Raw genomic sequence first — 11,579 nt, 5'->3', positions numbered from 1 at the left:
GCACCTTAAGATTTTTCCTGTGTCTTTCTTGATTTAGGAAAAAATGTTTACCTGGTCCCACCTGCAGCTCATCGCTTCACACCCTCTGAGATGACTGTATCAAATAGCATGCCTTTGGCTGCAAGTAACAGCCAAGAAGCCGACTTCATTAGGGTTCTGGCCCTGGCACAGAGCAGCTGTGCAGGCAGTGGCCATCCTATATTAGTATTATTGTGAATGGGCCTTTGGTCCTGGCCCTTCCTCAGCCCCATACTGAGCTACTTCTTGGGACAGGGTCACATCTACAAGTGTCCAGGCATGAGACAGAAACCACACTTGTTCTTTGAGCAGGGAATGTTTAATACAAAGAAGTGCTAGCTAGTAAAGGGGGATTATCTGTTAAAGGAGGTAACGAGATCTTAATATAGGAATAGTAGCATGGGGAACAGCTACTACCTCTAGGACTGAGGGAGAGCACCAGAGAAAGAAGCAGACCTAGGAGAGCCAACCCTCCCCCGCACCCCCAGCCCAAGACTGGACAGGTGAAATTCAGGCCTGACTGGACAGGTGTGGCTGCCCCAGGGGTATGTGCGAGCTGGTCTGTATGGGCTTGGAACAGCCAGTTTTGTACTTCTTTTCACCAGCCTGCATTGAAATTGGTCATGGTGAGAGTATTCATGCCGTGGAAGTCGGGAAACGCTACAAATCAGGGCTTTTCTTTTTTAACTAGTTGTTAAATATTGACACTGGCTGGTGAAATTCATCAAGGCGCTGCAGGTCAGAGCAGGAAGCCACTGGTCGAGGTGCCCGCAAACTCACCAGAGGACGGGTGCTGCACTGTAAGGACAAGAAGGAAAACTACCAGGGCAAGCCCCTTCCTCTTTGCTTTGTCCCTCCAGTGCCCTTTACTGGCAAAGCCTGACACTGTGCCAGCTGGCAAAGGGGAGATGTCGACAGGTCCAGCTCCAGTCTCATAGAGTACGGCAGGGGATGGCAGACTTGGAGTGAGGAGGTGATTACTTGCTAACTGGCCCATGTTATAAGCTCCTTTCCACCTCAGGACCTCTGTCCTCATTCTCCATTCCCTAACTCCATGCTCTCCTCCCAGATAGTTACATAAGTCACATTTTACTTTGTCTAGATCTCCACTTAAGTGTCACCTCTTGAGAGAGGCCTTCCCTGACTCTGAGATACAAGGTTTTTTTCTCTCTCACATAAATGTCCAGACATAAGCAGGTGGTCAGCAAACAGCCCACAGGCCAAATCCATCTTGCAGCCTGTTTTTTTTTTTTTTTTTTTTTTTTTTTTTTTTGAGGTATGCGGGTCTCTCACTGTTGTGGCCTCTCCCGTTGTGGAGCACAGGCTCCGGACGCGCAGGCCCAGCGGCCATGGCTCACGGGCCCAGCCGCTCCGCGGTATGTGGGATCCTCCCGGACCGGGGCACGAACCCGTGTCCCCTGCATTGGCAGGCGGACTCTCAACCACTGCACCACCAGGGAAGCCCGCAGCCTGTTTTTTTTAAAGCCCACAAGCTAAGGATGGTTTTAACATTTTTTTAAGTGTAAAAAGCGGGAAAAAAGAGTAAGTGACAGACTGGCTCACAAAGCCTAAAATATTTACTTCTGGCCCCTTAGGGGAAATTTTTTTCAAGCCCTGGTCTAAGGAACAGCTCAGTTTAATCTCACCAGGTACGTCAGGGACCCACCGGGCTCCTCTGTCCCCTAGACTAGGATGTGTTTGTCTGCATGGTTGATGCTGGATCATTACCGTATCCACATTCCATCTCCCAGGAAGAGTGAAGTAATGGTCTCAAGGACAGGCAATTTCCTTTAAAGCAGGTGTCACAGAAGGTGACCCAATCCTTTGATGAAGATTCAACTACACAGCCACATCTACCTACCAAGGAGGCTGGAAAACACCTCGAGCAGGGTGACAATTTGCCCAATTAAAACTGGAGAAGGAGAGAACAAATTTGGGAAGACCATGAGCAGGGCTCCACCCCATGGAACATCTCGCCATTTCTGCAGCCTGGTGCTGCGGACTGACTGGGGAAGGAGAGTCCTGGTCCCTGAAAGGGCAGAGCAGGATCTGGGAAGCAGAGGATGTGGTCAAGACGTCAAGGGTATGGATTAGAGCTCTGGTCTTGGTGGTGGTCAGTCCAGAAATAGCCATTATTTTGACTGCAGCACCCTGTATTCGTCACTAAGAAGAGCTGAAACCAGAATATTTTGTAGGCAAAATGTTGACCTGAGGCCTTCTCTTTTGACCTCGTTAGTGCAAAAGAAGCTATTCCAACAGCAGGGGTTCTGTATACTCAGTTTGGTTATATTACAGGAACTAGTTCTGTATCCAAGAGGGGCTCCTGGGAGTTAAAGGTGCCATACTGGTCCAATCATAATCTGTTCGTGTTTCTATGTATGAGTGCCCTGCTCACATGTGCATTTTGGAATTCACCGATAGCAGAAAGTTCCCCTAGCTGTGCAGCTGAATAAACAAAAGAACTTGTACCTGCTAATGAGTGTGGTCTTTTGTCCACAGCAGGAGATAGATGAAGAAACAGATTGTTTCCCATCTCAGGAAGCTGACAGGCAGCCTGTAGTTGAGAGAACCCTTTCAGCAGCAGTGGTCAGTTCAGCAGTGGTGGGCTCTGGAGGCAGGCAGCCAGTACAGATCCCAAAGCTCAGGACTCACTAGCTGTGGTGATCCTGTGAGTTCATGAGGGCTGCCCTAACAAAGTACAATAGACTGGGTGGCTGAAACAATAGAAATTTATTTTCTTAAGATTCTGGAAGCTAGAAGTCCAAGATCAAAGTGTTGGTAGGGTTGGTTTCTTCTGAGGTCTCTCTCCTTGGCTTGCAGATGACCATCATCTCCCTGAGTCTTCACATGGTCTTCCCTCTCTGCATATCTGTGGCCTAAATTCCTCTTATAAGAGCACCAGTCATTGTGGGTTAGGGCCCACCCTAATAACCTCATTTTAACTTCACTTCCTCTTTTTTTTTTTTTCCATGGCTCACGGGCCCAACCGCTCCGCGGCATGTGGGATCTTCCCGGACCGGGGCATGAACCCGTGTCCCCTGCATCGGCAGGCAGACTCTCAACCACTGTGCCACCAGGGAAGCCCTCACTACCTCTTTATAGACCCTATCTCCAAATGCAGACACATTCTGAGGTACTAGGGATTAGGACTTCAACGTGAATTCTGTGGGAGACACAACTCAGCCTTGGGTAAATCACTCTCCTAGTCTCAGCTTTCTCCTCTGTAAAATGGGGGAAATAATAGTACCCATCCATAGGTCGTGATGGGGATTAAATTCAATAACACCTAGCCCAGTGACCAGAACAGGTAACATTAAAAAATGTTAGCTTATATTAGTGATATGAAATTGTTGAAAGGCAGCAGTATCCTAAGTTATGTCTAAGTATTCCAGAATCTAAAAAACCACCCAGGGAATAAGTTAAGTAGAGAAGGAAAAAGTATTTGATAAACACTTTTTATGTACCTTGATATTCCTGTTCATATGCAAGCAGTTAGAAGAGAAAGAGAAGTCTTAATTAGTGCAGTGGATGCCGAGGTGTGCCCCCCACATTTCCGTTCACAGCAGACAGAGTGCTGCCTGCTGACAGCTATCCCTCCCCAGAACTGCCCTCGTCTAAAGGGAGCTGCCACACCCAAGTGTCTGTCCCCTCCCAGGAGCAGCCCACATCTACTCCATGGGCTTGGGGTTGGGGGTTGGAGAAAAGGAGATGGGTTCAAAGACCTGGCCACCCTTCTTGATGGGAGACATATCTGAAAGGTCCTCCCATACTTCTCTCAAGTTGAGAAGGCTTTCATTGCAGCTGCATCACCATTTAACTTCTCCCTCTGCCCAGCCCATGGCCCCTTTTCTCTCACAGGTGTTCCCAAGAGCATTGCCTCGCAGACTTCCTGCACACTCTCCATTGCAGGCCTGTTTCCCAGGGATCTCAACCTGTGAAAATTAGGCAGCATCAAATAAGCAGAGTAAAAATATGTGAATTGGGACTTCCCTGGTGGCACAGTGGTTAAGAATCTGCCTGCCAATGCAGGGGACAGGGGTTTGAGCCCTGGTCTGGGAAGATCCCACATGTTGCAGAGCCAGTAAGCCCGTGCACCACAACTACTGAGCCCGCGCTCTAGGGCCCGCGAGCCACAACTACTGAAGCCCGCGCCTAGAGCCCATGCTCCGCAACAAGAGAAGCCACCACAATGAGAAGCCTGCGCACATCAGCGAAGAGGAGCCCCCGCTCGCTGCAACTAGAGAAAGCCCAAGCGCAGCAACGAAGATCCAACGCGGCCAAAAAGAAAGAAAGAAATTTTTTTTAAAAAAAAGGGAGAGAGAGAGAGATGTGAATTGGGGGAAAAGTAAAAATTGCCTGGACTTTTAAGTCGTTAGTTCTTAGAGAAGCCACAGATCCCTGCCTAACCTGCTCTTTTGTGTGCCATGCATCAATGCATCCGTTTATTTACATATCCATTCATCAAATTCCAGGTGCCTTACCAGGAAGAAATTTACAACCGAGGGGGAGGTGGAGAAACAAGTAAACAGGGGGTTGGGGTTGTTGGGGTGTGTGTCCCGGCAGGAAGCTGCTGTGGGAGCGCAGAGGAGAGAAGGTGAAGCCGGAGCTCAGTGCTGCAGGTGTGATGTGGAGGGTTAGCAAAGAAGAGGGGGAAAGGGGCTCCGGGCGGAAAGGCCGGGAAGGGTGAGGGAACATTTTCTGGCATACTTGTTAAACTGAGTGCAAGGAACAGAGAGAAAGAGGCTGGAAAAATGAACTGAGGTTTAGCAGCTGGCACAGGCCTTGTGCGCCACCTAAAGGATTTTAAGAGGACAGGAAGCCGGTAATGGGGAGTGACACCATCAAGGGGGTTTGGCTGTGTACTTCCGAAAGATTATTTAAGCTACTGTGTGGGAAACTGAAAACGTATTTTTCAGGAGGTTGCTGGGGTAACTCCGGAGTGACGTCATGGCTGCGTAAACTGAGGTAGCGGCACAGGGATGACGAAGAGAAGATGGACTGGAAGGATATGAAGCAGGCGGAATCGGTAGGACTTTGGGGGGTAGATCTGACTTTGCCAGGTGGAAACCAGCCCACTTTCCTTCCTTCCTTAGACTCTAGTTCTACTTATGCTCCAAATAGCAGTGCATATGGCTCCAAGGTTTCCTCCCAAGAGCCTCAGACTCTGTCCAGGAGCTCCACTCCGCAGCCTTTCCCAGACACCTGCCTCTGTACACACTTGAGGGGACCCTGAGCAGCTGCCTGGGCCAGCCTCTTGGGTCCTGGTGGCAGAGGGGAGGCACTATGGGCAGTGTGGGCTGGAACCTGGGGGTCAGGGAGGAGAGCTGCAAACCAGGGAGCAGTAGAAAGGGCCATGGCAGAGGGCTGGACTAGGGAGTCAGTCAGCCTAGGGGCCTTCTTCTCTTCCTCCAGGCAATGAAAACTAATGAAGCAGTTTCTCAGTCTCACTACCAAACTTATAATACAATGTTACAGGTGAAAAAAGAGACTAAAAGAGATTTAATAATTTTCCCAAGTCACTTAACTTCCAAGTGGCAGAGTGAAAATTGGAACCGAAGTGTGCTCTTACACCCTGTGCTCACAGAGCTCAGGTGGTTTACTCAGCAAAACTGCAAGGAAGTGGAAGAGTAAGTGGGGATTTTTGCATGTCTAACTTAACACGTGAAGCAGGAAGAGCCACACTCACTGTTCTGGTCAGCACTGCTGCCGAGAGAGGTGGGTGCTTGATCTGAGACCTGACTTTCTCTGCCTCCCAGGGACCAAGGCAAAATTAAATTATTTCTGGTTTTCAAATTAATCCTATCTTCCTAATTGTATAATGGAACAATGAAAAAGGATGGTCTTTATTTCAAAAATGAAAACAACCTTGAAAGAGGTCTGTCACCCACACAATCAGTATAAACAAGAACCTTAGAGATCAAATGAACAAACCTAAATACACAGATAGGACTTCTGCTTCTGGCCATGATGGAGTAATGGGGACTGGATTTACCGTCTCCTCTTAAACAGCTAAAAAACCAGACAAAACCTATGAAACATACACTGGACAACAGGCAGTGCAGGACAGGGAGAGAAGAAAAACAATTGAGATGAGTCCTAGGATTGGCCCAGCTTCCTGTCTGGAGAGTTTCCAGGCTGCAGTACAGAGCAGGCAGACTCCCTGAGGTGAAGGCACAGAATTGAGAATTCAGAGAGGCCAAGGCAGAACACAGTACCAGAGAGGACAGCAGAGCTCCGGAGATCTGCAGGAAGTTCCCCTCAATTCTTCAGCTAAGGACTGATCAGCACATTTGTGTGAGGCAACAAGAACCTCTGGTAAGAAGCTGGTAGAATTCTTAGAGCTCACACAGGACTGGGAACAGTCTATGTTCTAAAGAACCAGAGTGGAGAAAACTTGTAGTACACAGGGCATCAGCCAGAGCACTCCAAAGGGTACTGCTTCAGTGATGGGCCACATTACCACTAGAGCGCTGCTCTGTCCTAGCTGACAGGGCATAAAATCAAAGCCTCAGAAGAATCAAACTGCTTCTAAATAACGTACTTGTGTCCCAGTACAAAGCTCAAAAAAATTTAAAGGAATTAAATTTAAAAAAAGAAAAAGTACCCAACAACATAAAATTTACAATGCCTGGCACCCAATCAAAAATTAAAGGCATGCAAGAAAAAGGAAAACATGATCCATAATGAGCAGAAAAGTCGATAGAAACAGATCCAGCAATGACACAGATGATAATTATTAGACAAGGACACTGAATGCAGCTATTATACTCCGTATGTTCAAAAAGGTAAAGGAAAACATGAGCACGGAGAAAGAGAAGAGATATTAACCAGACCCAAACTGAATTCTAGAGATGAAAGATATGTCTGAGATGAAAAATGTACTGGATAGAAACTATCCAAAATGAAATACAGAGATTAAAAAATACTTAAAAAAAATAGATGAACAAAGCATCAATCAGTAAGTTGTGAGACAACTTTAATCAACCTAATACATGTGTAATTAGAGTCCCAAGGGGAAGAAAGAGGAAAGCAGAAAAACATTTGAAGAAATAACAGCTAACAACTTTCCAAATTTGCTGTAAACTATAAATCTACAGATCCAAGAAGTTCAACAAACACAAAGCAGAAGAAACGTGAAGACAGATACACCAAGGTACTATCAAAATCGAATTGCTTAAAGCCAGTAATAAATACATAGCAGCAGAATTGGCTGAGATATGGAATTTCATTTTAGAAACAAGAACTAAAACTTATAAGCAGTAGAAAGAAGTACTGACTTTTCCTATAAGCACTTCACAATGGAATTCCCACTTGTAAAGGAAGAAATCTTCTGTGATAGACCTGCAAACATAATACATTGACCCTGACAAAGAAACAGTGTTATAATGGTAATTAGATTCCCATGTCAACTCACAAGGGCTACTTAGTATCCTTAAGGTAGATGAAATAATGTACATTTAAGATAAAGCACAGAAAGAAGAAAAAACCAGGAAATAAAAATAAGTACAATATAGTGGTTAAGATGCAATTTTTATTCTCTTTGAATTTTAACGCTTGTGAGAAAGCATTTTTAACTTGGGGTAAATCAGAGGAGAAAGAAAGTGGGTAAAGGAGAAAAAGAAACTTCATTTATTGGGCTCCTACTATACACAAAGCAGTGGACTGTCAGATATACCATTTTATACTATACTCCCACAAACTTGAAGCATGGGTATTTTCCCCACTTTATGGATGAGGAAATTGAAATTCAGGGAATAACCAAGATTAGACAATCCATGATGAATTCTGAAGGGACTTCTAGGTGTGTTTGGGGTCTTTACAGGCTGGTGGCACTGGTTATTTGGTTGTTTGCCTTAAAAACAAATGGCTACTTTTCCCTTGATTCACTTGCATTTCCTGCATTACTGCTGTTTCTTTGCCTAATTGGAATTTATTTCTAGCTAATGAATGGGTCCACGTGGCATAGAGAGAAAAAAGGGACACTTTTTCCCAAGGTACCTGAGAAAACATTTTAAGAGAAAAAGAAGCTCTCCCGCTCTCCCTCTCTTCCTTCTTTCCTCTTTCCCTCCCTCTCCCTCCACCAAGTGAGGACACAGTGAGAATGTGGTCATCCACAGCCAGGAAGAGAGCTCTCAGTAGGAACCAAATTGGCTGGCATCTCAATCTGGGATTTGTAGCCTCCAGAACTGTGAGAAAATAAATTTCTGTAGAAAGGAAGGAAGGAAGGAAAGAAGGAGAGAGAGAGAGAGAGAGAGGAAGAAAGGAAGGAAGGAAGGAAGAAAAAGAAAGAAGGAAAGAGAAAGGAAGGAAGGAAGGAAGGAAAGAAGAAAGGAGGAAGGAAGGGAAGAAGGGAGAAAGGAAGAAAGAAAGAAAGGAGTTAAAGAGGTGTTGCCTGTATTCAATGGACAGAACATCCAGCCTGGCAGGGTTCTGCTGTAGATAGTGAGGCTCCCAACATATGGTTTGTCCTGCAATAGATTCTAATCCTTTCAATAACAAGTCATTTAAAAACTAATTTTCAAGGAATTCCCTGGCCATCCAGTGGTTAGGACTCCACGCTTTCACTGCTGAGGGCCCAGGTTCAACCCCTGCTCAGGGAACTAAGATCCCACAAGCTGCGTGGCTCAGCCAACAAAACAAAACAAAACAAAACACACAAAAACAACTAATTTTCAAGATTATCCTGAGCATACTACTACATATGAAGAAAACATAAGCCTGTGATGATGCTGAAGCAGCTGCAAAAATAAGAATACTGAATCCCAGCAAATACATTTAAGATGTAGCTCACATGAAGAAAAAAATATAATATATCCAAGAAGATGGAAATAATGTATAAAAACAGAAATGAGATCAAGAAGTAAACAAAGCCTCTTATGAAAGAAAGATTTTGAGGATGGTACAGGTGAAGTATCTGATTTGGGTTTTGTTTTGTTTCAGTGCTGAAAGTTGCAAGGAAAAGAGGTGTGTTTAAAGCAATCTGTGGCTATCTTCTATTTGAGTAAATCGTATAGTGGATCAATTCCCTCAGCTAAAGAACGGTTTTGGTTCAACTGTTTAACGTGTCCCCATATCACATAAAGAGATACAAAATATATTAGATGGGTGATATAGACCTTTAATGTCATGGCCATCATTTTAGGGGATAAAGGATCTGCATAGAAAAATAAAGGACAACAAAGGCATTATGATTCTACATTCAGTTAATTAAATTTGAAATGTCCAATTCATCATTTATGGCCTCATTTATTTAAGTCATTCATTGGTTAATTTTTGAGTGGCAACCCTGGGCTGAATGCGATACACTCTTCTACAAGGTAGCCCTGTCCTCAAGGAGCAGGACAAAATTAGCTGACGCAAAGGGCATTTCCAGTCTAGTGACATCGGTAAAGAAGAGGAAAGATCAGAGCAAAGTTTCAGGTCGGAATGAAAGTGTCCTACAGTGAGTAAATCCCCAGATCGCTGTGCACTGTGGATGCTCTGATGCTGAAACTGGTGAGAGTTCTGATCAGAGGTTTTTCCGCATTGGTATTCCAAGGGCCTCTCCAGTACAAGTTTTCTGATGAACGCCAAGGTGGGAATTCTGTCTGAAGGTGGAATTCATTACATTAGCAGGGATGCTCACCAGTGTGAACTCTCTGATGTAGAGAATCTCAGCTCCACCCGACCGCATGAAGACCTCTCGGGTCTTTCCCACATTCGCTGCACTCCTGGGATTCCTCCCACTTGGAAGTCAATGGAGTGGAGTGTGGATTATAGCCCTCCTGTGACTAAAGTTCCGCCCTGTCCCCACCACAACCCAGCTCAGAGAATGCCGACATAACCAGCAGATCAGGGGCACAGAAGCATTTTTCTCCTTTCTAGATGATGTTTTGGGTAATCTGCCCACTCCAATGCATAATCACCCTTCTTAGCAAAAGGCCTCAAATGATCAACTCTGCTGGCCACCCTGCGCTCATTCCCTCCACATCTGTAGTCTTAGTTCCTCCAGCAGCCTCAGAGGACAGTGCTTTCTTCCTTCTTTCTGAAGCCAAACCTGCCTTCTGTACCTTGAGTATGTCCTTTCCCACTGCCACTAAATTAAATTTTAATAATTAGTGATTAGATAAGTATCTTAATAGGCCTGGTTGGAAGTTCGAAAGAACCTGGGCCGCGGCAAGGACTCCATGAACATCTGGGAACGGCGGAATAGATCCCTCCCTGGGATGTGAAACGTCCTCACAAACGACAAATCACGGCGGCCTGAGAGACGCCAGCCCAGGTCCCGTCCGGCGGGCGCCCCAGGACTTGACTTCGGAGTCAGCAGCGCGCAGTGGCCCACTCTCGGGGCCCTCCCGCCTCAGCCTCCGGCCCCCATCAGTCACTAGCAAAAAGGCACCCCGGGCCTCGACCAATCACGCCGCGCACCGCCCCGGCCCGCCCCCGCCCGCCAGGTGGCGCACGGATAAGGGTCCCCAGGCTTCCGAGAGCGGCCCCAGCCTCAGGGCTCGGTGAGGCTCCTATCAATACCTCTTGGTCCCGGAGACAGTGTCGGCCAGGCGCGTTCGATGACTTAGAGGTTCGTCGGTGTCGGTGCCGGCAAAGTTGGGTCCACCGATGAAAACACTTTCTGCAAAGCGTAGTACAAATAAATAAAACATCAGCATTCTCGTCGGCGGCACCGCAGGAGAGATGCGAGTCGCGGCCGAGCCCCAGTGCGAGGCCCGGGCTGGAGACAAGGACGTGGCAGGGACGGCCAGCGGGTGCAGAGGGGTGAGCTCGCGTCCTGGGGCTCGAGGAGAGGGCCGCGCCTGCCTCGTCGGCCGCCGCTCCCCAGCTCTCAGGGAGGAGGCGGGCTTTCTGCTCCGTGGGAGAACCGAAGCCTTCTCGCCTACTCCCCTTCCGCAGCGCTGACCTCTACTGCGTAGCTCAAGTCCCCACCAGCCTCGTAGAGCTTAGCCCCCGCGCCTCGCACAGGTCCCAACGCGTCGTAGGGGCTCAGCAGGTGGTTGATGAATGTGCAGGGGCCCCGTTATTGAGGCTTCTTGCCTCAGGTTATCACCAGAATCACCACGCCCCGCTTCCCACTGGATTTTACTGAGGCTCCAACTCCCGTTCACTTTCAGGGGTTCACCCAGGCGGATAGTCTTGGCATAGCTTCATCCCCAAAGCTGAGGGATGTGATGAGGGAGAGGTTATTGCGGGTTACTTGGTAATTTGTTTTACAGGTAAAAGTTTGATTTCAGGACCGTGTAAAGGACTACAGGGGTCCAAAGATGAGTTTCAGATGGTCCATGAATTCCCTGAATTTGCATGCACATTTTTCTAGGTAGAGCTTTCCTAAGTCTCAAAGACCCCGTACCTAACAACCTAAGGAAACTGCCTCAGACCAGGAGTCACTCAGGAGAACACGTCAAAACAAAACAATAATAAATACCAGCACAGAAATCTCAGTAACATATTTTTTTAATCCAGAATATCTTTTTTTATTTCCCCCTGCACTGCAAGGCTTGTGGGAACTTAGTTCCCTGACCAGGGATCGGGCCCTCAGCAGTGAAAGCACGGTGTCCTAACGACTGAAT

Source organism: Mesoplodon densirostris, chromosome 18 (assembly GCF_025265405.1).
Source record: "Mesoplodon densirostris isolate mMesDen1 chromosome 18, mMesDen1 primary haplotype, whole genome shotgun sequence".
NCBI classification, from domain to species: domain Eukaryota; kingdom Metazoa; phylum Chordata; class Mammalia; order Artiodactyla; family Ziphiidae; genus Mesoplodon; species Mesoplodon densirostris.
This window is presented reverse-complemented; position numbering follows the sequence as displayed.